Consider the following 23,014-nt stretch of genomic DNA (forward strand, 5'->3'; position numbering starts at 1 on the left):
TTAATGTCCTGGGGGTTGGTTCCAGCGGGAAAGTGTATGTGTGTGTGCCAGGACCCTGCCAGGCAGCAGATTCCTGAGAGACGGCCCCAGGGCCCTGCGCCCCCTCCTCCCACTGAGGCAGGGTCTGGGTCAACTCAGCGGCCTGAGGCTGTGTGACTCAAGGTCCCCACCACCAGTATGACTACAGGTCAGCTAACCTCTCAGAGCCTCCCTCTTTCCTCACCCATAAAATGGGGCCAACAATCAATAACTACACCCCTGAGGGGTAAGAAATAAAGAATATTACAGCCCTGGCTGGGTGGCTCAGTTGGCTGAGGCATCATCGCTCTGTACACCAAAAGGCTGAGGGTTTGATTCCTGGGCAGGGCACATACATAGGTTGCAGGTTCGATGTTTCTCTTCTCTTCCCCACCCCTCTAAAATCAACAAACATATCCCTGGGTGAGGATTAAAAAATAATAATAAAAATAAAAGATACTATAGATGTTGAAATCATGTGGGGAACAGTACCGCACACACAGGCAATGGAGCTCCTGTCGATGATCCGGTTTGCTTTTTACCTTCACCCCACACTGGCTTTCCTGCTGGGACTTTGGAGGAGAGCAGGCTTGCCTCCTGCTGGAACTGACAGGGCTGGGGGGAGGCCAGTGCAGTGGGGCACTGCGGGGGGTGGGGGAGGCTCAGAAGGTGCCAACAGCTGTAGGCAGAACACCCCTGGGAGTCGGGCCCTGGGGGCCATCAGGTCTGAATCTGGCCTTTCATAAAGGGAGAGAAGCAGGCCAGCGAGACAGCGAAGGCCTGGGCAGGCCTGAGGCCATGCTCCCAAGGCGGCCTCAGCAAAGCGATGATCACACTCCCTCCCAAGTCCTGGTCATAGAGCAGAACTGCAGCTTAAGAGGCTCAAGGAACCGTAAAATAGCCTTGGAATCACAGAACAGAACCTCCGGCTCCAGGAGAGGACCTTAGACTCAACACACACAATTTAAAAGTTCTTAAACCTAAACATCCCAATGTTAGGACCATCACTTCACAGATTCCTTCCAACTTTGAAATCACAGACAGAACCGTAAACTCACAGAGAGAAAACAGGCCCTAGAGGCTTCGAGGCACAGACTCCATAATCCAGGCACCAGGAGAGGCCAAGGCCTGCTCCTTCCCCCGCCGGTGCAGGAATCTGCTGTTCCCACCGCTGACATATGGCCACTCCGCCTTCTGAATGCACTCAGCGACAGGGGACCCAGTCAGCTGTGCCGGCTGGAGGCTGGACGCGTTCCTTCCTCTTGAACAGGGAGGGAAATAAGTTCTCAACAGGAGATCCCCACTTCGTACAAATGGATTTTTCACCCCTCCTTGTTCTTTGGCTCTGATCGGAAAGATTCCTAGGGAAGTGGCAGGGAGCCAAGAGCTGCCACAAAATGACTTTACCCAGCAGACAGGCTCGTAATAGTTTTCGGTGGGAAAAAGGATGGAGAGGGGCGATTAACTCCAACTTGCCATGCGATAAAGGAAATTAAGGTATAATACTGAGGAGGCGGCAGTTCCAGTAACCTGTTTGGAATACCAATTACTTCAGGCTTCTCAAAATTGCTGGAAATAAAGAGAAAACCCCAAAAGAGAATGTGGCTGCGGCCTGGGCTCATCTGGATAAGGCCGTGTGTTTGCCCTGGGACCCTTATGACCTAATGAGGGAAACTTCCCTGTTCTTGGGAGACGGCTATGCCCGAGGCGGGGAGGACGGCCAGGCCCTCGAGTTGTCACCACATTGCTCAGCAAGTGCTCAGGGCAGAGGAGGTCCCAAAGGCCCTTTAGGCAGGGCTCAGTGCCGGGGCCATGGGAGCCTCCTCTTTCCCGGCTCACACCCTCAAGTCCTGTGTCCTAGGAGGGAGCCTGGGAGGGTGGAGCTTCTGATGTCCCCTCTTCTAACTGGGAAGTCTCAGGTCTCTGCTACTGGAAGCCAAAAGAATCAGGTAGGGGGCCTACTGTGTGCCGGGTGCCCTATTGGGTGCTGGTAAGCTTGACATTAAGTGAGACCTTAAGAGGTGGCCATATCCTGCAAGGCTGGGGCTCAGGGTTCTGGAGGAGAACACCCACCCATGAGCACGCATCGTGGGCAGAGTTAATGGCTGTGGCCACAGCCTAGTGCCTCCGGCCAGGGGCCCAGCAGGACGGCTATGAGGCCCCAGGCCAGAGCTGGGGATAAGGAGACAGACGTGGCTGTGGGAGGTGAGCAGAGGGCGGGAATGGGGCAGGTGCCAGCAGCTCCTCACTTCCTGCTGGTGTCCTGGCCCAGACCCTGGCCACCCCTGCCACTTCTTGGAGCCCCTCAGACAGGGTGCCCATCGCCCTGAGGTTGCGAGCCAGCATGGTTACATCCCCAACAAGTTAGGTCCCACTGCTGCCGGAGGACAGAGAAGCCACTTCTGAAGCAGCTTGCTCTGTAGCCCGCCTGCTGCCCCGTGACGATCCCATCCACCTCACCCTTTTCTTCAAGTGGACCTAGTCTCCTAGCTCAGAGGTTTAGAAGATGCTAGTCTGCTGCCCGCTGTGGCCCTCCTCCCACCAGGAGCAGGTTAAGGAGCCGGGGCTCCACCCCTGGCTTTGCGCTTTACTGGCGCTGCAGCCTTAGGTGGTTACTTGCCCCCCCGGAGCCTGCGTTTTCTTCATCTAAGGCTGCGCTGGAGAATGCTGACTTGCCCCGTAGTCAGTCGGTGGTGAGAGAACACACGTCAGGGCCACATAACTGCTACTTGGACAACACTCGGTGATAGAAGGTCCTCCCGACTCCCCTCAGCTGCTCTTCCACCCCCGGGGCTTTGCACACACGTCCTCAGGAAGTTTCTGTTACGATTGTCAAAGGTGTCAGGACGCCTGGCCATCTGGTTCTTCCTAATGTGGCTACTCTATGAGTGGAGTAGAAGGACTGTTCCTCCAAGAAAAAGGTCCAGGTAGAGCTGCTGCCCGGCAGCCAGCTGGGCTCACAGGACAGGCTGTTTCAGAACTGGCGTCCCCAGCTTAACCGACAATGATTCTAAACCTTGGCAGAGCCAGGCTGCACCCCCCCCCCACCCCTGCCAGGGCCTACAGTTGGTGAGCGGAAATCACAAGGAGGTTCAGCCACCGCATTCCCTGCCACCTCTACCCCGGTCTCTCCTGAGCCCACAGAGAACCAGAGTCTGCACGGGGGTCTCTCCTCCACTCTCGTGTGGGCCCGAGCCCAGGAGGGCTGTGTGGGGGAGCGGAGGGGGAGTGAAGCTGGAGGGGAGCCGCTGACCGTCTGTGGGTGAACGGTGAGCCGGTCCAAGGCTGAGCCGTGCGAGGCTGGGAGGCCCGCGTACCAGGGAAGCCCATCTTCCTCGTACTTTGGGAGTGGGGAGTGGAGGACCTCCCCGCCCCAATTCCATGGGGGATCTGAGGCCTCTTCTGGCTACACCTCATCGCTCTGTGTGGCTGTCATTCAACTCCCCTTGCCCGCCAGGCCAGCAGCTCACGGGAGGCAGAGGAGGTCTGCGTGGTGGGCACTGCGGGAACGCTCAGGGAGTGTGCGCTGAACGAACGGAGGGACGGACAAATGGGTGGATGCACCATTGCGCGCTGGGCCGTTCCTGTACACACAGAATTTACAGCCCAGGACACAAACCCTCTTCTCCACCCTTCATTCTACGTACACTGTAAAAACAATAGTCATCAAAACACTGCTTTCAAAATCCTTCATTTGTGGTTAATGACGGGGGCTCCAGGGGATCCACGGTCTCTGCAGTTGGTCGGACTCCCATGTCCCTCCCTCCAGGTACAGGAGCCACGTCTGTGTCCTCTTTCCTCCTTTCCCAAAACACAGCAGTGCCACGGAGGACAGACCTGGCGCCGCTGGTTCCAGCTGTGCCCCTGAGCTGCTGTGGGGCCTTCGGCAAGCAAGTCACCCGTCGGATAAGGGGTGGGTCCCTCGGCCTTCTGAGCCCCGTTCTCCCTCTGGTTGATCACCAAGAGCCAGAGTGAGAGACTGGGGCGGGAGGACAGTGCTGGCCCCCAGGCAAGGGCTTCTGGGAAAGGTTCACAGTCTGCTAGGCTCTGTCTGGCACCCACATCCGGCCTGTTCCACAAGGAACCTCAGGGACACGTGGGCCCGATCGTGCTGTGCCAGCCGCCTCTGGGCCGGGCCCTCATCTGCCCACTGCATCTTGAGGTTTACGGAGCCCTTTTCATACACCTCCTCATTTAGTCCTGACAGCCAACTGCCCTGGGGCTCAGGAAGGGACAGGACGGGCTCAGGACCATTCATCCGCCCAGGGTTCAGCCCTGACACCACAGCCCTGACCTGGCCAGCAGCCCAGCCTCCTCCAGGAACGGGAAGGATCTTGCAAGTCTTGACCTTGCCCTCTGTGAGCAACCCTGAGAAAGGGGGGTGGTACCCTCTGAAGAACCTCTCTGAGTCTCCATGAAAATGACAGCAAAAATGTGGCAAAGGCATGAAGCATGGCCAGGGCAACAGCCCACTGGAGCAGCAAGAGCACAGACAGTCCTAGAGCCTGAGCCCCAGGCCCAAGACCTGGCCCCTGCACACCCTGGGTCTGAGCTCGGGAGGGCCTGGGTCTCCACATCCGTCAGACAGGGGCAAGAATCCTGCCCCTTGCAGGCCAGTCATGCTCTTGCTAAACTCACCCCTGCCGCACTGCTGTGTGGCCTGTTCGTTTGTGACCGCCACCCCCGCCAAGAGGGGTGAGAGGCAGCCCTCTCTCTGCACGCGGCCCAGCCTAACTCGCTGCACCAAAATGCCAGACCTGGGCTCAGGAGTGTGCCGGGGCAGACCTCCAGACCCTCGGACCCAGGCACGCAGCGCACATATGTGCACCATATACTGAGCATACTCGGACACACATGCCACACTGTGCACATACCGCAGCACACAGCCACACACCCACAACCACGCACCCACACAGACACAGGTGGCTTCACAGGATTCTCACACACTGCAAATAACCGTAGATTTCCCTGCTTCTCCTGTGACAGACAGATGGTGGGATTCTCCCAGAGGGCCACCACTTAATGCTCTAATTAATTTAAAAAAAATTTGAGGAACCTAGGGCATGGGTTTGTTCCAAATGTCCTGGGCATGGTCCAGCCTGAGGCTCGCAGGGAAGCAGATCCCAGGGGGAGTGGGGAGGGGGCCAGGAAGGGAGAGGGACTCCCCTTGCACCTGGGAGAGGCTGAGCACTCACCAGGAGGGTTGACGTGTGGCCTAGCAAGGGAGGCTGAACTTCAAACAAGGGCCTGACCCTGATTCCAAGGGTGCCCCACGACCTCAGGGAGAGACCCTTCGGGGCATCCTGGTAGGGATGTCTGGCTTGGCCTGTACATCTCAGCAGACAGGGAGCTCAGTCCCTGCAAGGCCACCAGTGCTACTGCCAGCCTGTACGGCAGTTCTGGGCTCACAGCCAGATCCAAACTCACCTACCATGAGCCCTACTATGTGACTTCAAGGCACTATGGGTGGGGGGCGGGGGGGAACAAAGCATAGAGCCACTGCAGTCTGCTGTGTGGGATGGATGAGTTGGAAAGACAGGCTAGTCCAGAGGGACTTGCAGTGCTCCCTGAACCTTCTGCTTACACACCTCCAGTGAGGGGCAGCTCACTACCTCTCCAGGTAGCTGCTCTGACTGGACCAGGGTCCATTCTTACCGAGGTCCCAGGGGAGCCCTGGCATGTTCTCTGGGCCACAAGGGCATGGTGGTTCAGGTGGGCAGCACTTGTCCTCCAGGCTTTCCCCCTGCCTTTCCCAGGGGTGCTTTCTTTGCTGCTGCGTATTTGGGAAAATGCAGCAATAAATTTACCACCTCACTTATGAGTAATTTGCTGTCAGGAGCTCTGCGTAAGCAGAGGGCTGAGTTAACAAGGCTTAATTAACATTAATGTTGTGACAGATCTCAGCCGTGGTTGGGAAATCCCCCATCTTTGCAGCCCAGGTCCTCGCCTGCCACTTTCCCACTCACGTGGGAGGTGAGAGGCCCAGGGAGGGCTCTCAGAGCTGCTGACAGACGTGACCACGGGGGCTGCCTCTCTCGCAGGATTAGGAGGGATTTGGGATCTGGGATGTGGGGGCCAGAGGTGTGCAGGGGATCAGCACAGGAAGCCTGGAGCCTCTGCAACTCCAATTCCAAAGGCGCTTCCAGGTTGAGCTCTCCATCCATGCCAGCTCAGTGCCAGACGCACGGGCCTCAGAGTCTGAGAGACCAGGGTTCGAATCTGCCGCTCTCATGCTGAGGGACCCCTCTGAGCCTCACCATGCCTGTCAGCAATGGGGACAGGACAACCCCCCTCCCAGGGCTGTGAGAGGGGTCGTGAGGCCATGAGCAGAGAGCAGGGGTGCTCTGAGATCTCCACTTCCTCCCCCCATCACAAGCATCAGAGCAAACTGTGGCGAGTGCTGTCCCTGTGCCCATCACCCTGTTTAACCCTCCCAGTGGCTCTCTGGGGTAGGGACTGTCATGACCCCGTGGTACAGATGAGAAACTAAGGCACTGAGAGTGGAGGTGACTCACCCAAGGACACACAGTCAGCGGGGGTGAGGGGCCCACGGCCACCCACTACTGTCACTGCAGAGCCTCTGGAAGGACCCCTAGAGCCAAGGGGAGGGCAAAGGTCAGGCAGTAGGGACCATGCCAGGAGGGCACATAATGTTTGTGAATCCATCTGAGAAGGAGGAAGGGGAGAAGCGTGCTTCTCGGCCACGGATATCCCACTAGAGAGGCCCAGGTGCCTGTTTTTCAACCACTGAGACTTCATTAAGCTGCCCCCAAGGGCAGAGACAACGGGAGAAGAGGTAAATGTAACGGAAGGTCCGCCCCTGCTCTCGGGCTTGGTACCACCTCTCAGCTTTCTCCAGGGTGTTCAGCCCGGCCCTGGCACAGGGCAGGCATACCGTAATTCATCATTAATGATTGCCGCTATTAATATTAATGGGAAGAAACCTCTGATCAGAGCCAATTTTAAGCAGCAGCAGGAGGAAGGCCCATTGCTCACCCACCCATGTCAACACACCTGGCCCCAGCCCGCGCCCCGCACACACACTGGGTCACTGAATGGCATGGGCTGTGTTGAGGTCCTTGGGCACCACAGGAGCACCCGCACCTTGGTCTCCAGGATGCAGGAGGGGCTCTGGGCCCCAAGCCCCCAGGTCTCACCCGAGGGACTGCCCAGCTGGAGTCTTAGAGCTGAGCATCTGCTTGGGAACCTCGAGGGGACGAAGGCCGCAGGGGCTGGGACTGCTTGTCGGTGCCCCCAGCCCCAGGTGCCCTGGCCCGGCCACAACGCCCGGCTCCTGGGCACTCTCTGGCCCTCCGGGCAACCCTCCACCTCCTGACTCAGACACTAGCCACACCGGCTTGAGGGGGCCACTCATGAACAGTGCCTCATTCCTCCCGTCTGTGAGATGGGGGACAAAAACAGTACCTACCTCTGGGGCCAATGTGGGGGTCAAATGAGACGCCCCCCGGCATTGAGTGAGGGCTCAGTGAACACAGCTGCGGTCACTGACGACCAGGGAGCCGTGTGGAGGCCCGGCCCTGTCAGTGCCCCGAGGAGACGGGAGGCTCGCCGGTGTCTCTAGTCTCTACAGGTCCGCTCTAAGGCAGCAGAATCAACCGAGGGTCTTTGTGTGGCCCTGGTGACAGGCCTGGGACTGACGGGACCTCTCGGGACAGAATCAGAAAGAACTTTATTTTGGAAAAATAGATCTCCCTTAGAAAAAGTGAAGTCTCCGTCCCAGGAGGTGTAGAAGCAAGGGATCCATCTATTCATTCAATGAGCATTCACCGGCCCCTCCTCTGTGCTGAGCCCTGTATTGGGCGCTGGGGGGCTGGGAAAGGCAGCATGAAACCCAATCCTGCCTGGAGAAGCCCACACTCTAGAAAGGCAAGAGATGCTGAAGGTGCCAAACAGACCGCAGGACAGGTCGGCCTACCCCTCGCAAATGGGTCAGAGCCTGGAGAAGAAAGAGGCTCTTTGCCATGAAGGAGGCTTGGGAAACACCTGGGGCGGCTCGGAGAGGGGCGGAGCGCTGACCCGGCAGACCTGAGGCTGGGTCCCACCCTGCTCTGGGCCTCCCCCCTGATCCCGAGGGCTTCCCGGTGCCGCCTCGCAGCGTCCACGCGCTCCCTGCCCTGGTCCACCTCGACCACAGATCAGTGCCAGCTCCCAGAGCCCCTGCCTACCCCCATACCCAGTGAGGGATGGGTGGGAGGTGGCCCAGGAGGGAGGAGCCTGATGGCAGCGGGGTGTGGAAGAGGGAGGGGTGGCTGTCTCTGCAAGGGCACGGCCAATCCCAGGCAGGTGGTGGGCTCACCCCTTGCCCACTTTCCTGCCCCACAGCATCCATCCCCCCCGCCCCTGGCCATGGTTCCCGGGGAGCAGGCTCCAAGGAGGCCCAGCAGCCAGACCACCAGCTGCTGCCCCCTCCCATACAAACCCTGGTCACAAAGCACCCTCCCCCCAACTCTGCCCGCCTGCGGTGACAGTCTCTTGGCACCAGATCTCCCCTACCCTCCATCTGTCAGGAATCGGTGCAGACAGACTGTGAGAACCACAAGAGTAAGTAGCGACTCTGTTTGGACACCTCCCCCTCCCCTCTGCCTCCCTGGCGCTCTCCCCCTACCCTGTGTCCCCTCTCTCCCCTCTCCTCTCTGTGTCTTCTTTCCCGTCTGTCTATTTGCATCTTTCCTGCTGATGAAGACATTGACAAAGTGGCAGTGGGGAGGGCAAGAGGACCAGCCAGCCAGGGACCCCCACTTACTTGTAACCTTCACACACCACAGCCACAGCAAGCCACCCATCTGTCTTCTTCCCTCACCTTCTTTCTCCCGGCCCATTAAGGGGTCGGAGCCCTGTGGAACTGCGGGCTCAATGTCCCCATCTGTACAGCCGGGCAGTAAATCCTGTCAGGCCCGCCTCCCAAGGGCTACGAGGAGCCTGGAGACAGTGTGTGGAAAGGGTTCTGCGAATCACAGAGCCTTGTGCAGGCAAATGATCGGTGTCCTCAGCTCCTTTCCATCTGAGGGGGCATGAAGACCCAGCCTGCCCTTCTCTTGGAAGCAGAGAGGCCAGAATGGTGCAAGACAGACAGAAACATGTCTCGAAGCATACAAACAGCAGCAAGGACACAGGCAGGGCCGCCACGGTCACCACCCTCCCCACATCGGTGTGCGGCGCGCAGGGCAGAGCCGGGAGCTGAGGCCCAGAGAGCAGTCCCATCGCTGTGCTCGAGAAAGGGCCAGGACAACACCCAGCACCCTGAGCAGGATGCTCGGCCCTGGCTCCTCCAGACCTTCCTTCCAAGGGGCTCTGTGTCTCCTTGGGTCCCCCAGAACATGAGGAAGAAATCAGCTTTTTAGTTTTTTCTTTAAGTAGCTCCTGACCAACTGGCAGTAGAGCCCACCAATAACGGGGAAGCCCCGCTGCAGACCTGGGGAGGGGGCAGCGACCAGGGGTCATGGGTGCAGGCAGACCGCCTGTAATGTCCAGTTTGACACAGGACTTTTAGTTTGAAAGCAGGGATAGTTCTGAGCACACCAGGACGGGCTGGTTGCCCTACATGGGGGCAGGCACCGGGCAACACCCACATGCCAGGCAAATGCAGTGGTGAGCATTTCAGACAGGAGAGTCAAACTCCTGCTGACTCCCTACCCTGTGAACTTGGCCCAAGGCCCCAGTGGCCAGATGGAGAGGAAATTCTGGCCCAGCTGCTGTCCTGGGGCCCTATAGGACCGTGTCTCACCTCAACCCCAGCACAGATGTGCCCAGGAAAATGGGAGGGGTCTTGGGTTCTCCATCCTTTCCACAGCCAAGGAAGCTTGAGGCTCAGAGAAGGTAGTCCAGTTGCCCAAGGTCACAGAGTTGGGTGGCCACCATCCTGAAGACAGGGCCTGCTGTTCCATCCCTGGGTCCTGGCCAGGTACCGGCACAGAACAGGCCTTCAGCAAAACTCGGAGCTCGGACTCAAAGGCTTCGGTCCACACCAGATGCTTCTGTGGGACCCACAGAAACACCCATGTCCGGACACACACCGCAGGGAGCGGAAATGCAGTGCAGGGTGGGTGGGAGGCGTGTGTGAGAACCCGTTGCCTCCTCCTTCCCCTCCCCACTCCCTCACGGGCTTTGGCTGGGTCCCCTCAAGGCCCACGGTCTAGTGTGAACCCCATACTCAACTAGAGCATCCCGGTGTGGACTGGCAAGGATGGAGGGAAACACAGGGCCGAAGCCCAGAGGGGGCCCTGACCCCCCTTTCGGGGAAGGTCCCTAGAAATGGCGACTCTTGAGGCCAAGCAGGGTCGGACAAGCAGAGCAAGAGCCTCAGGCAGACAGGACCCCACACGAGAGGGTGATGTTCCTGGGACACGTCTCCTCGTTCCGGGCACGGCTGGAGCAGGGAACCATGAGGTCGGGGGACAAGCGGATGGTGAGGTCAGGTCCTGAAGGGCCCCGAGTGCCAGTCAAGCAGACTTGACCGTCTGAGTGGACACTGAGCAAGGGCAGGACAAAGCTGCACATTGAAGAGCACTCGGCTGCCACACAGCTGTGGTCATTGCTGCTGCCACGGGCCTGGGAAGCCACAGAGGGACAGGGCCAGGGCCTGGACTGGCAGGTGGCAAGAGAGGAAACCAAGGACTTGGTAGCTGTTACAGGTGAGGCCCGGGTGATGTCCACAATGAGGACTGGTGCCAGGGACAGAAGAGGTTCCTACTTGCCCTCCTCCCTCCAGTGCGTGTGGGCAGGTTCTGTGCACAGAGCCAGAGAAGCCTCCTCTCTCAACTGTCCCCACCCCCATCCGGGGGGCAAGGCTGGAGCCGGGCAGGGGACAGAGGATGGAGGCACGGGCTACCCACGCTGCACGCCACAGACCTGTATCCGCCCCTCTGAAGGAGAGAGCTCCTTTACCTTCCTGGGCGTATTTGGGGCACGAGACCAAGGGCTGGGCGGGGTCAGGCACAATGCAGCCTCCTCCTGCACCCACCCCTCCCAGAGGTCCCTGAGGCTCTGGGCTCATTTCCTAATGAGGTCCCTGGAAGGACTCTTCCTAATTAAACTAGGACAGTAAGTTACGGCCTGGGGACGCAGGGAAGAAGAGGAGACAAAGGAACCCCTCCCGTTCTACCCAGCAGTGAAGGCGGCTGGCATGGGAGGGAATTCCTGAAGTACAGACAGGAAAGGAAGGTTCAAGGAGGGTCAGATAAGCTCAGCTAACCTTGACCTGAGCACTGGTCACGGGCCAGGCACTGCTCTGAGTGCTTTTCATAAATTTACTCACATAATCCTCCAGCCACCTTGAGGGTTAGGTATTGGTGGATCACTTACAGACGAGGCAAGAGCTCAGAGAAGTGAAACAACCTGCCCAGGTGCCACAGCTAGGAAATAGCGAGGCACGGACTGGACCCCGGCAGCCTGGTCAGAGGCCCGGCTGTTCCCTGTGTCACAGGGAGGCCCCTCGTGCATGAGGTGACGTGTGTAGGAGCAGTCTGAGGCAGGGGACCTGGGGAGGAGGGCAGTTCTCCGTATGGCTCCCCGCCGGCTGCACAGCAAACCGAGGTTCAGAGCCAGGCCTCAGGAAGCTGAATTTCAAAAGCCGCCCAAAGTGACTCAAACTCCTGGTCCAGTCCTAGCTCCTTCCTCGTACAGGTCAGGGAGGCTGAAGACCGGAGAGGGGCAGAGGCTGGCTCAGGTCACTCAGCAAGTCAGTGACGAGGTGAGGCTACCTGGTTCCTGGTGGGGCTGAGAGCCCCGGGGGTGGGTGGGAGTGGCAACAGGGTTCAGTTAAAGGACACAGATAAAGGGCGAGGGGGCGGAGAGCTCAGCACAGAGTCTACAAGTGTGGGAGGGGTCAAAGGCCACAAAGGAGTGGGAGGGCGAGGGGCCTAGGGGACGGCACAGGGACGGGCTGCAACCACACAGGCCGGCAGGCCTCTGAGCGCTGGCGTGGCCCAGTCCTGGCGTGGCCCGGTCCTGGCATAGGAAGAGCTGACTGGCCTGTGCGACCCAACAAGGTTCCGGGTCCTTTATGTGGACCGGCTGTTACTGTACTTATCACCTCGGTCTGGGGTCCAGGTTCAAGGGACTAGCCTCAGGCTCCCCAACTTCCTGAAGTACACGGGGGAACTGCAGTGGAGACCTAGGTCTGGCTGACACTGGGCAGCCACACTTGCCCCTGCTCCCTCCGCTCCAAGGAGAAGGAGACAGCTGTGGCCTGTGTGTGGGAAGGGGGCAAAAGAGTGAGACACACACAGGTGATATAAAGTCTGCTCTGCTGGCTCACAGGTATTAAAAAATTGGCCTGGTCAGCCTCAGCGAAAAAACAAACAGGCAGAAACCCCTCAGTGGCTGCAGGTTCAGCTAATAAACTGTCGGTTCCAGTTCCATGGGCACATTTCGGCGGTGTCTCCTGGTGAGGGGTTTGATTTCACAGTCCCTGCTCCCTGCTTGGGCCTCCTGGCCCCAGGGGACAGTGGCGGCTCCTTAGTGGCCCCGGCCCCCCACCTGGGGCCTGGCTGTGGTGGACTCCTGCGAACACCCTGGCTCTCAGGGAAAAACGAAAGAATCCCAGAGAATGGGGCCAAAAGGGGCCTGGAGAAGCCTGGCTCCGTGTGAATCGAGGCCCCACGAGGGGCAGGCAGGGACTCCTCCTAGGCCTTGCCTTCTGGGCCATGGTGTTCATATCGACCTCAGCCCTCTAGGCAGGTGGAGGCTAGACGGCGGGCTCTCGCTGAGGCTAGGTGGGAAGAGGCCTCTGGGGCGGGGCCCGGCTGGGAACAGAGGTTGCTGGCTTCTCGCCAACTACAAATAATTGCCCACCACAAGCAGCCAGTGGGAGGCTTTGGCTTTGGCTTGGCCGGGCCTCCTAGGCCAGTATGGGAGGAGGAAGAACGTCACCTTGGCCCCACAGCCCCGGGTATTCTAACCGTCACGTCCATCTTGGTGCATGCTCTCCTCCAGCACGCACGCCCAGGGCCCGTGCAGGCAGGCGTGCTGGGGCACACGGCTGGGAGAGGGCTCCAAGGGGACGCTGGCAGCAGATGGCAGCTCGGGGTCCAGGAAGTGGAGAGGGAGAGAGCAGCGCTGACCTGAATGTCCCTGGCTTCAGGCCACCAGGAAAGCCCAGCCTTGGTCTCCAGCTATTCACTTGAGCAGCTTAACCTGGGCCTGATGGAGCCTTCCTGCCTCTTATCAGCTGCCAGCCCTCTGAGGTCAATGTGGAGCCACTGGTAAACCAAGGCCGCTCCTGGAATAACTACCCCTGCCAGGCCTGGCTGGTTAACCAGTTCTCCTCGGCTCCCTCTGCTTAACCAGCTCCTGCAGGCCACCCGAGAAGCAGCCACCCTGGGGCCCCTGTGCAGATGGGATGGTTCCTGCAGTCCCTCCCAACGGGAGAAGCTGCTGTTCTCCCAGGCAGCCCAGTCCTCCCAACTGGCCAGTCGACCTACATCTCTCCTGCTGCTATTTTAGCAGCTGCCCTCTCGTTGTGCCCTTGAAGGAGGAGGAAAGCTGCTGCCGGTCCTTCCTCGCTGGCCGCTCCCTGTGTAGGGGCCACAGGCTTGGCAGGAGAACAGGGATGCTCATTTTCAGGACCAGCTCTGGGCAGAACGCTTGACGTCAGCCAAGTACCTCCGAGAGCTGGGCTCATGACCCCACTTCACCTTAGACCAAGGATCTGAGGCTCAGAACCTAGGACCCACACCAGGGTCCCCCAGCTGGTGGGCCACGGGTCTGGAGGGCCTGACTCCATCTTTCTCCCTCACTCCACGGCATCTAGCTCAATCACGGGCACAGGAGGAAGGCAGAAGAAGGGAAAGTTGCCGCGGAACCTGGGCCTACCAGCTGAGTTCTGGAAGTGGACCCTAAGAAGTCCAGCTGCTCTCCATATCTGCCTGTCCAGAATCCGCCCACCACACCAGCCAAGCTCCTACCAATCCTCGCCAGGCAGTGAGGAGCTTGAGGGCCACAGGTCTGCCACCCCCAGGCCAGGACTGCTCAGAGTGCTGGCTGCGGTGTAGACAGAGCAAGGGTAAAGGGGAAATGAAGTTCAGAGAGGGAGAACCACTGACCCAGGGTCACACAGCAAGCTGGGGGTGGAAGCAGAACAAATATAACGCTGTGGAGGAGATGGGTTCTACAAATATCCTCAGAAGGATGAAGATGAATGTTGTTCCCTTTTGTTTTCTTCAGTGGGAGTGGGGCGTCCTTGGGGCCAGAACACAATCGTCTTTTCTCCCTGCTTTGCCTTGTGTGAAGGCATCAGGTCTGGTAACTTTATCTGCCCTGTGAACCTGGGACAAAGTGGCCCCGGGCTCAAGGAAGAAGGAAGTCCTGTGCGGGCTGGGAAGAGCTGTGGGGCGTTAGGTGGCCGTGTGAGAGGGGCCCACAGTCTCCTCAGCAGGGAGCGACGTGGCTTTCTCATGAAAACACACACACTCTGCAATCCCTGTGGTGAGAGTCTGTCTTAAGGAAAGGATGGGACAAACACACGGGAAAGACGCAGAGTCCCCTAAACATGCGTCTGTCGGCAGACGACAACGGTGGTCCACATGGAGACGCAGGTATGATGCGGAGAGAAACGAAGCGGCACAGCACATCCTCGATTTTGTTTTAAAAAACTTGCGTGCAGGCACACAGGCTGACGCGCACAGGAACACCAGGCAGACACGCTGCTGCCGCGGTGGCGAGACCCAGGGTGGTGGTTACCACCCTCTTTCTGCTTTTCTGTATCGTCCAGGTGTGCATTTAAATTATCATTACGCGTAGGAAACAACTCACATAATCAGAAAAGTTACTTCTACTGGGGAAACAAATAAATAAAACCAACTGCAGCGAGTCTCAGCATCAGCACCACCCACACTCCGCTGTGCGGCCCTGGGCGCGCCCCGTCCCTCCCTGCGAGCCTCAATTTCCACCTCAGGAAGCCAGGCAACAGGGACCCCGCACCGCCTGTGCCGTGAGACACTGCCTGGAGAGGGCCGTGCTGCGGCCTAACAGGTCGAGAGGGCTAGAAACTGAAGTGGTCTCCAGGGTAACTGGCTCAAAGAGACTTGTGACAACTCAGATGGCCACACGACCACACCCACGGACTCCCAGACACCAGAGAGGCTCTGGGCTATCTGTCCTGCCAAATTCCAAGGGGCAGGTGTGTGGAGGCTGGGAGGGGTCACGGGAACTCTGTGGACCTGGAAGCCCTGTGGCTCTGGTTTGCTGGGTGACCAGTGGGCATTCTGAGGGACCTGATAGTACGCTGGGTTCCACCCCCCCAAAGTGGCCAGCTTGTGGGCACCTGGGCTAGGCCCTGCTAGGGACACAGAGGTCCGTTCAGGTATAGTGGATGGGGAGCTCCGAGTCGGGGCCCCCTCAGAGCCACTCTGGCTGAGGGGCCACTCCTGGGGTCTGTGACATACAGCATGCGAGAGGAGCCAGGGTGAGCACCACTGGTGATTAAACACGCTTGAGGGCACGCAGGGGCCAGAGCTGCTCAGGAGGGAGCCAGTGTACCCACCGGAGGGGGCTGGCCAAGACAGGCACCCGGAGTGGAACGGGAGAGAGGCCACAGCTCAGTCCATGTGCCACTCACACTGCTATTCATCGGCATCAGACTGGACAGCCAGACAGGCACCACCCAGTCCTGCCGCGAATGGCCAGGCCACCTGGGGCAAGTGAGCTTTGGCTCTCTCCTGGCCCTGGCTGAGGAGGTCCTATATGAGAAAGCGCCTAGCAGCAAACATGCTCATTAACTCTTATTACATTATTGTTTTAGATGAGTTCTCAGCAATCCCAGGGTGGACAGGCAGGGTCCAGACAGGGGCGGTGGTGCACCTGAAGTCCCCCAAAGCCCTTGTTGTGTGCAGAAGCCTGTGCCCAGCCCTTAGCCTGGGAATGCCTCGTTCCCTGACCCAGCAGAGAAGAGAGCGGGAGGGGGTGGCGGATGGGTGCCACCGCGGGCAGGAGGTGGGAGAACACTGCTCTGACTCAAGTCCTGCCCAGGAACTGAGGACACCAGTTCTAAGGCTGGGTCTCTGTTGACACCTGGAGCCAATTTCCAGCCACCAGGACCTTTGCTTCACTTTGTGAAGCCTGGGGCCAGACAAGCTCCTGAGTTTGCAGGACGAGTGTGGAGAAGCCTGCGGGCAAGGAGGCCTTGCGTGACTGCCAACAAGTCACTCGTGCTCTCCGGGCTTCAGGTGACCCAGCTTACTAGAGGGGGCCTGACTACGGTCCCTAAGGTCACTCAGCCCCTTTCTCTAGCCTCGAGGCCCCCTCGGAACCTTCTCAGAAACTCCTTACATCTGACCAACACCAGCTTCTCACCCTCAAAAGTGAGTGACATTTCCTCGGTCCGTTGACTCATTCACATGCTGTCCCCCACGTGCCGCCTCTAGGCCGGGCCCTGTGCTGGCTCGCAGACACTCCCGAGGCACCAGGCGCTCCCGTGACGGACTGCGACAGTGTGCACAAAGCCGTGGGCATCCAGACACAGGGGAGGCCGGATGATACCAGGAAGAGGAGGAAAGCCTCACTGAGGTGGCAATGAGCCGATTTTGAGGGATGGGTGGGAACCAGGAAGGACAGTCCCAGCAGAGGGTCTCCAGTTTCCCATCCATGCAGCCTGGACAAGTAATCCCCACCTCACAGGCAATGGCCAAGACAGACCTTCAGGAGCGGCGGAGAGTCACACACTGGGGGGCTTTTAGAAAAGGGGGGCTTTACACTGGGGCTCTGCGTGGCCTCCAGAGACAAGATCCCTCCCAACCCTATCCCCCAAGCTGGACATCTGTAGCCCAGGGAGGCACAGCTGGCCCCTGTGGTCACCTTCCCACTTCCTCTCCACCCTCTGGGCCCCAGGCTCTGATCCCAACAGAGCAGACAGAGCACTTGGAGAGGAAGAGCCTCTCTCCAGAGCAGACGGACTTGGGTCAACTTCTGGCTCTACCACTTAAGAGTCATGACATTGGCCAAGTCACTTCTCCTGCCTGAGCCTCAGTTTCATCGTCTTTAAAGTGGGAATAATAATAAAACACCCTCACAGGGTTGTCAGGAGCAAAGCTAACAAACGTGCATTGCCCAGCATTGTGCCAGGCGTGGGGGAAGTAGCCATTCTCTGTCACCAGTCGTTTTATTTTGGAATCCCTCGTGCCGAGCACAAGGTTTGTGGAGCAGACAACGTGGGGAAGGGTCTGAGACTGAGGGAACAACAGGACGTGTTTGGGGGGACCAAGGACTAGGAGGCTAGAGGACAAGCAGTCAGGGAAGGCCACCTAGGGGAGGCGGCATCTGTACCAGGCCTTCAAACACTGAGTGATCTGGGTGTAAGGCACCTGTGGGCAGGACTTATCAGTGCTGCTTAGAACTGGGGCCCCAGGGCCCAGCTATGCAGCCCCCAGAACTCAGCCCCACACCCTCCCCCTGGCCCAGGACTGGCTTCCGGGGGGTGGCCTGGGTGTTATGACTTCTCACCCTGGGGCCAGGAAAGCTCCTACCTGGTTACATCCCTTGTCGGCACAGACAAGTCCACACACTCCTGCTCCACCAGCCCTCTGGGTTCTCCCTCTCTTCGCCCTCTCCCTGGAAGCATGTCTCTGGCTTCACTTGCACTGACATTCCCCAAGGAGGGAAAAGTGTCAAATCAGTCACCCCCAGGCAACTGGGAGAAGGGGGCCAACCAGCCCTGAGGCTTTCTGCACTTAGGATCCTCAGCAGGCGTGAGAAAGCCAAGTCCCAGGAGGGCCTGTGGGAAGGCCCCTGGGGGAGCCTTCAGCAAACACTCCCAAGGCCTACCAGGGCCAGCCCCGGGGGCACAGACCTGGGCCTAAAAGAGAGGGAAACGTGGGGCCTGCTGGGCAGAGCCCTGGGGACTGTGGGACTTCCCCCTTCCCAGGCACAGCCAGGAAGAAAGGAGCACAGGCTTGACGGGCAAAAGCCAGCCTTGGGACCAGCAGAGGCCTGAGGGAAGCCATCCTCTGCCCCTCCTAGGGCCCTGTTTGACCCATTTCTCTCCTCAGTCCCTCCCAGGGCACCTTTCTCCCTTCCCAGGGGGGTTGCCTTGGGGCAACCTCCACTGTGGCTGGACAACCCACTGGTTGAGCCCCATCTGGGCAGCAGGGGGTCTCAGGTACCAGAGACTTCCGTGAAAATCCTCCCTCTAAGAATAGTCATATTCATCGCAATTCATGGAACATCTACTGTCTACCAGACACTTTATTTCATTTAATCCTCACACCATCTCTGGGAGGGACGGACTATTATCACTCCCAAGTCTATGCAGCCAGAGGTGACAGCAGCATAGAAAACCAGGAGTGTCTGATTCAGGGCCCCACTGAGCTGTGATTTCAACACAGGTCACTAAGTCCGTCTCTCAACTCCTATATCTCAGCCTGGAGGGAGAGGGTAGCAAGGAGGGCTTCCTTGAGGAGGTGACACCTGAGCCAAATCTTCTACAATGACAAGAAGAAGGTAGCCAAGCGAGGGAGCAGAAAGAGCATCGCAGACGGACAGAATGGCATGTGCAAAGACCCAGAGGCAAGAAGCAGTAGGAAAGTGAGACAAAAGCTTCCTGTGGTGTCACAGGAAGAGACAGGAATGGGCCACAGGGGAGTGGGCAACAAGAGCCAGCCACAGAGTCTCGGAAGGACGGAGTGGCCCGGCCAGATGAGAAAACTGAGGTTCAGGGAGGAACGGCACTGTCTGCCGACGACTCCATCCAGAAAGGAGGCGGAGCTGGTGTCAGGGCTGTGAGAATGGGCCGTGGCCAGGCGGCACACCGAGGGGCAGACGCAGGCTGCAGCCCGGCTGGGAGCTGTGGCAGAGCTTTAATTATTTACAAGGCTGCTTCCCAGCAGGCCTCAGTGTTCCCGCAGCCTGGCCTTGCCCAGCTAATGAACTCTCAGTCATGGGAGACCTCACGGCAGCCACTCTTTATTAAGCCTGGGATGGAGGGGTGATGGGGGCTGGGAGAACAAGGCAGCCCAAAGAAGCCAGGACAAGGTAGAGGAATCTGAGCACAGAACCAGTCCACCACGTGCCCAGGCCCTCAGCCCATCCACAGAGAGAAACACAGAGTTCTTTCCAGAGTTGAGGGACAGGGGAGGGTTTGATGTTATCTCAGGATGGGAAAACAGGTCCAAGGTCACCAGCTAGTGCTTGAGACAGCATAGGTTCCAGAGCTGGGTGCCTGCATTCACCCCCCAGTGATTTTGCTTAAACATCATATACCCTTGGGCTGGTTACTTAACTCCTCTGCGCTTTTGTAAATGCAGGGAATGCATTTTGGGAATGCAGGTACTTCACAGAGCTGCCCATTTCCTAGAATCGAGAAGCACAAGGTGACACCTGTGGAATCTCAGCATGATGCCTGGTGCACAGCAAGCGTTCATTGTTGTCACTCTGGGAACGAAGGGCTGGCCAGAGACCAGAGCCCCATCCCTGCCCCAGACGCTGAGGAGCAACAGGAAAGTGAGGCCAAGGGACCAGCTGGCCTACGTGACCCAGGTCCACAGCCAGGGACCCACCCAATTTCCCCTGGCTGGGCTACCCTGGGGCTTCCTTGGGCCTGGCCTTCCTCCACTTTGAAGGCCCTTTGAGCTGGAAACTGAAGCCCCATGAGCCTTTCCCCTCCCCATCCTGCCAGTTTTGTCCCATATCTCCAGAGCACCAGGTCCCACCTGCTGCGGCTGAGGATCAGGATTTAGGCCTTAGTTTGAGTGCTGGCCCCAGCTCTGGGGGGTTCTGTGACTTTGGGATAGTCATTTCACCTCTCTGAGCCCCAGTTTCCTCTGCTATAATATGGGGACTATACTACCTATTTTTAAATGGTAAGCCCTGAGGGACAGGTATTATTAGTTACCATCTCTCAAGGCCTGGTCTAGCTGTCTCCTCCAGAAAGCCTTCCTGCGCTAGCTCAACATGCAAGCTCCCTCCCTCCAGCCTCCATCAGCTCTTGGTACCCACAGGCTACATCGTGGCCTCCCTGGGAGCCAGAACTCAGTTTGCCTCACACAGACTTCCCTTACAAATTGCAACCCCCATTTTGCAGGTGGAAAGGTACAGAGGTGGGGCAGCTCTCAGGGAGTCGGAGGGTTGGAATGCCAGAGAAAGGAGTCAGATATAAGGTAGGAAGGCTGCTCAGGGAGAAGCCAACAGCCTTGAAGGGAGGAGAGTTCAAAGCAATGCGGTTTGGGCAGGTGGCCCACAACTGGGGGGAATTCTCCAGATGAGGAAGGAAGGCGTGAAGAAAGATCATTTTCGAACAACTGGCCCAACATAGCCACCCAAAGTCCCCACCCTCTCTCTTCAAGATTTCTCTCTGTGGCTCCCAGAGGCCCCTTTCTAAAGACCGCGGAGGTGTGGACACTCGTCCATTCCCTTCTCTATGCCAGCCCTGTGCGAAGACTCTCTGTGAGTACAGCCTACGATGGGGGAACAGCTGCCCCCATTTGGCAGATCGGGAGGAAACAAGCTCAGAGAAGACGGTGTGTGGAGCTGACACGTGGTCCTCACAACAGAGCCCCCACCCCTCCCACTCCAAGCTGTCAATGTCATTTGTTTTTATTCACTGCCTATGACTCCACCCCATCTCAGAGAAGCGAAAACAGAAACCCAGACTGGCAGTCAGAGCCCCCACAGTCCCAGCTGGGGTCACCCAGCCTCCCCCTGCTTCATACCTTCATCTCCCCCAGAGCTTCACACAGAGATAAAGAGCAACAGGGTCAACATTCGTGGATCACCAGTTTAGGTCCTTCCATGCCACACTCCCCACTACCCCAAACAGTGCCTCTGCGCTGGGAGGGAGGCGGGCATCCTGACCAAGTTCTGTCATTCTTTGCTGTGTGACCTTGGGCAAATCACCCAACTTTTCTGAGCCAGAACCCTTATCTACAAACAGGATGATGAGAAAAATGCTCTTCACAGCCACTCTCGAAAGACAGCTATTATAAAGAATCAGGGAGATAAGTTAAAACTAGCCCAGAAATGCAATTTTTATTTCCCTGCCACATCCTCAGCACTCCTGCTATAAGGGAATCACCAGAACAACTCCCTGTGATGAGACTCAGTCTCATTTATATTATACCTCAGCTCAGCCATATTCGTAACTTCAATAGCACTGGCGAATGGTCATCATGATTAGGCTCAGAACCCAGGAGTCAGATGCTTAAATTCAAGCTTCTACTTAGCAACTCAATAGCTGTGGGGCAAGTAACTTCATCTCTCAGGGCCTCAGCTGGTTTAGTCTGTAGAGCAGTAGTATAGTAGTACCCCAAAGATGAAGGGAGTTTATATAAATACAACCACAGTAGTGGACACCTAGCTAACAACAGCCCATGCTAGTCTCATTACTTCCGATGATGTTAGTAGAACTGGTCCTCTAAACCAAAGCAGGAATCGTTAGCCCAAGTGGTCAGGTGAGGAAACAGGGAATAGGAAAAGATGTGCCCAGTCACAGAGCCGACTCTGAGAAAGTGAACTCGGAGGCTGACTGGCAATCCCAGTTTAAAAAACAAAACAGCCCTGGCTGGTGTGGCTCAGTGGATTGGGCTCGGGCCTGAGAAGCAAAGGGTCGCCAGTTCAATTCCCAGTCAGGGCACATGCCTGGGTTGTGGGCCAGGTCCCCAGTGCCAGGCACGCGAGAGGCAACCACACATGGATGTCTCTCTCCCTCTTTCTCCCTCCCTTCCCCCTGTCTAAAAAATAAGTAAAATCTTAAATATAAAATAAAATAGTTTGAAAATAAAAATAAATAAAAAACAAAACAGAAAAACTTGACTCAAGTCAGTGCCATTCCAGGTGTTCCTCTACCCCACCCCCACACCTGCCACTGTGTGAAGCTATGGGTCTGACTTTCTCATTACACCCCTCCAGCAGCAGACCCTGTTCTCCCTGGCTTGGGGTGGGCCTGTCCTCCAAGTGCCCCAGTGCCTGCACACAGCAGGCACCCCAAAACAAACGGAGAATGAATGAGCGTCTGAATCTATGTTTCTAAAAGTCCTGCTTTTCTGTTCCTGGAACTACACTCCACCGTGGCAACTGTCTGCTAACTCACTTCCGGTCCCACAGACATCGGAGGCCGCGCGCACCCCACTAAGTACTTCCAAAGCAGTCGCTCCAGGATGTAAAACACCACACTCAGAAAAGACTGCCTGCAACCAACACACTGCCAGGGGATCACACGCTGCCTTGGTCAGTGTGATCCTCGGTCAGGACACGGGATCCTCGGTCAGTTTCAGGAAACGAACTCCTCCTCCTGGTTCCCTCCTTCCTGGTCTGCCCCAGGACTCACGCCCCAGTGGGTCTGGCTGGAGATCGAGGTCGGCTAACCAGGGTGGCACAAAAAGACTTCACCGTGACTAGGCAGAAAAACTCCCGGCGTCAGTTCCCGCGCCCCGCCAGCACCTACTACCGGCAGGATGCGCGCAGGGGTGTGGCCGGGGTGGGACCAGGGCAAGGCCCCTGTGCCCACTGCGCCCGAAAACTGCACAGGCGCCCGCACCGGGATTGGTCGCTCCGGCCACGGGGGCCGATGGGGTGGTCCTGGTCCAGCCAATCAGGGGCCCCGGGGAGCCCATTCATTCACAAAAAAAAAAAAAAAAAAACCACAAAAAAACCCAAACCCCGAGCAGAAAAAGTAGTGCAGCGAGGTGAGTGGAACTTTGTTATCCCCGCGCATTTAGTGTAGCATAGGCTGCAGTCCGGGAGGGCTGGATCACAGGAAACTAGACCAGTGCAGGAACAGTCGCGCCCCCATCCACAGTTCCCGCCCAGCAACCGGGTGAGGTGAGCCCTCCTCCTGCGCCACAACGCCCCGGGCTTAGTGCCCGGACCCATTAGGACGCGCAAGCAGTCCAGCTCCCACTTTAATGCTAAGAGCCACCCACTCTCGATGGAGACGGCGTCCGGAAGGCTTCGGGGGTCTGGGTGAGGTCCACGCAGGTGGCCCGGCAGTAGATGCCGCCACGTGCGCGCTAAGCATGGCGCCTCCTACCGTTCCCTCCCTCCCCCGCTG

At 58.0% G+C, this 23,014-nt stretch overlaps 1 protein-coding gene across 15 annotated transcripts in view; it reads right to left on the reverse strand.

The window, feature by feature from the left end:
• LRP8 (LDL receptor related protein 8) overlaps nucleotides 1-23,014 on the reverse strand; it is a 74,101-nt gene that overhangs the window by 49,890 nt on the left and 1,197 nt on the right. The gene's annotated exons all lie outside the window — the stretch shown is intronic.

Source organism: Phyllostomus discolor, chromosome 5 (assembly GCF_004126475.2).
Source record: "Phyllostomus discolor isolate MPI-MPIP mPhyDis1 chromosome 5, mPhyDis1.pri.v3, whole genome shotgun sequence".
Classification (NCBI taxonomy): domain Eukaryota; kingdom Metazoa; phylum Chordata; class Mammalia; order Chiroptera; family Phyllostomidae; genus Phyllostomus; species Phyllostomus discolor.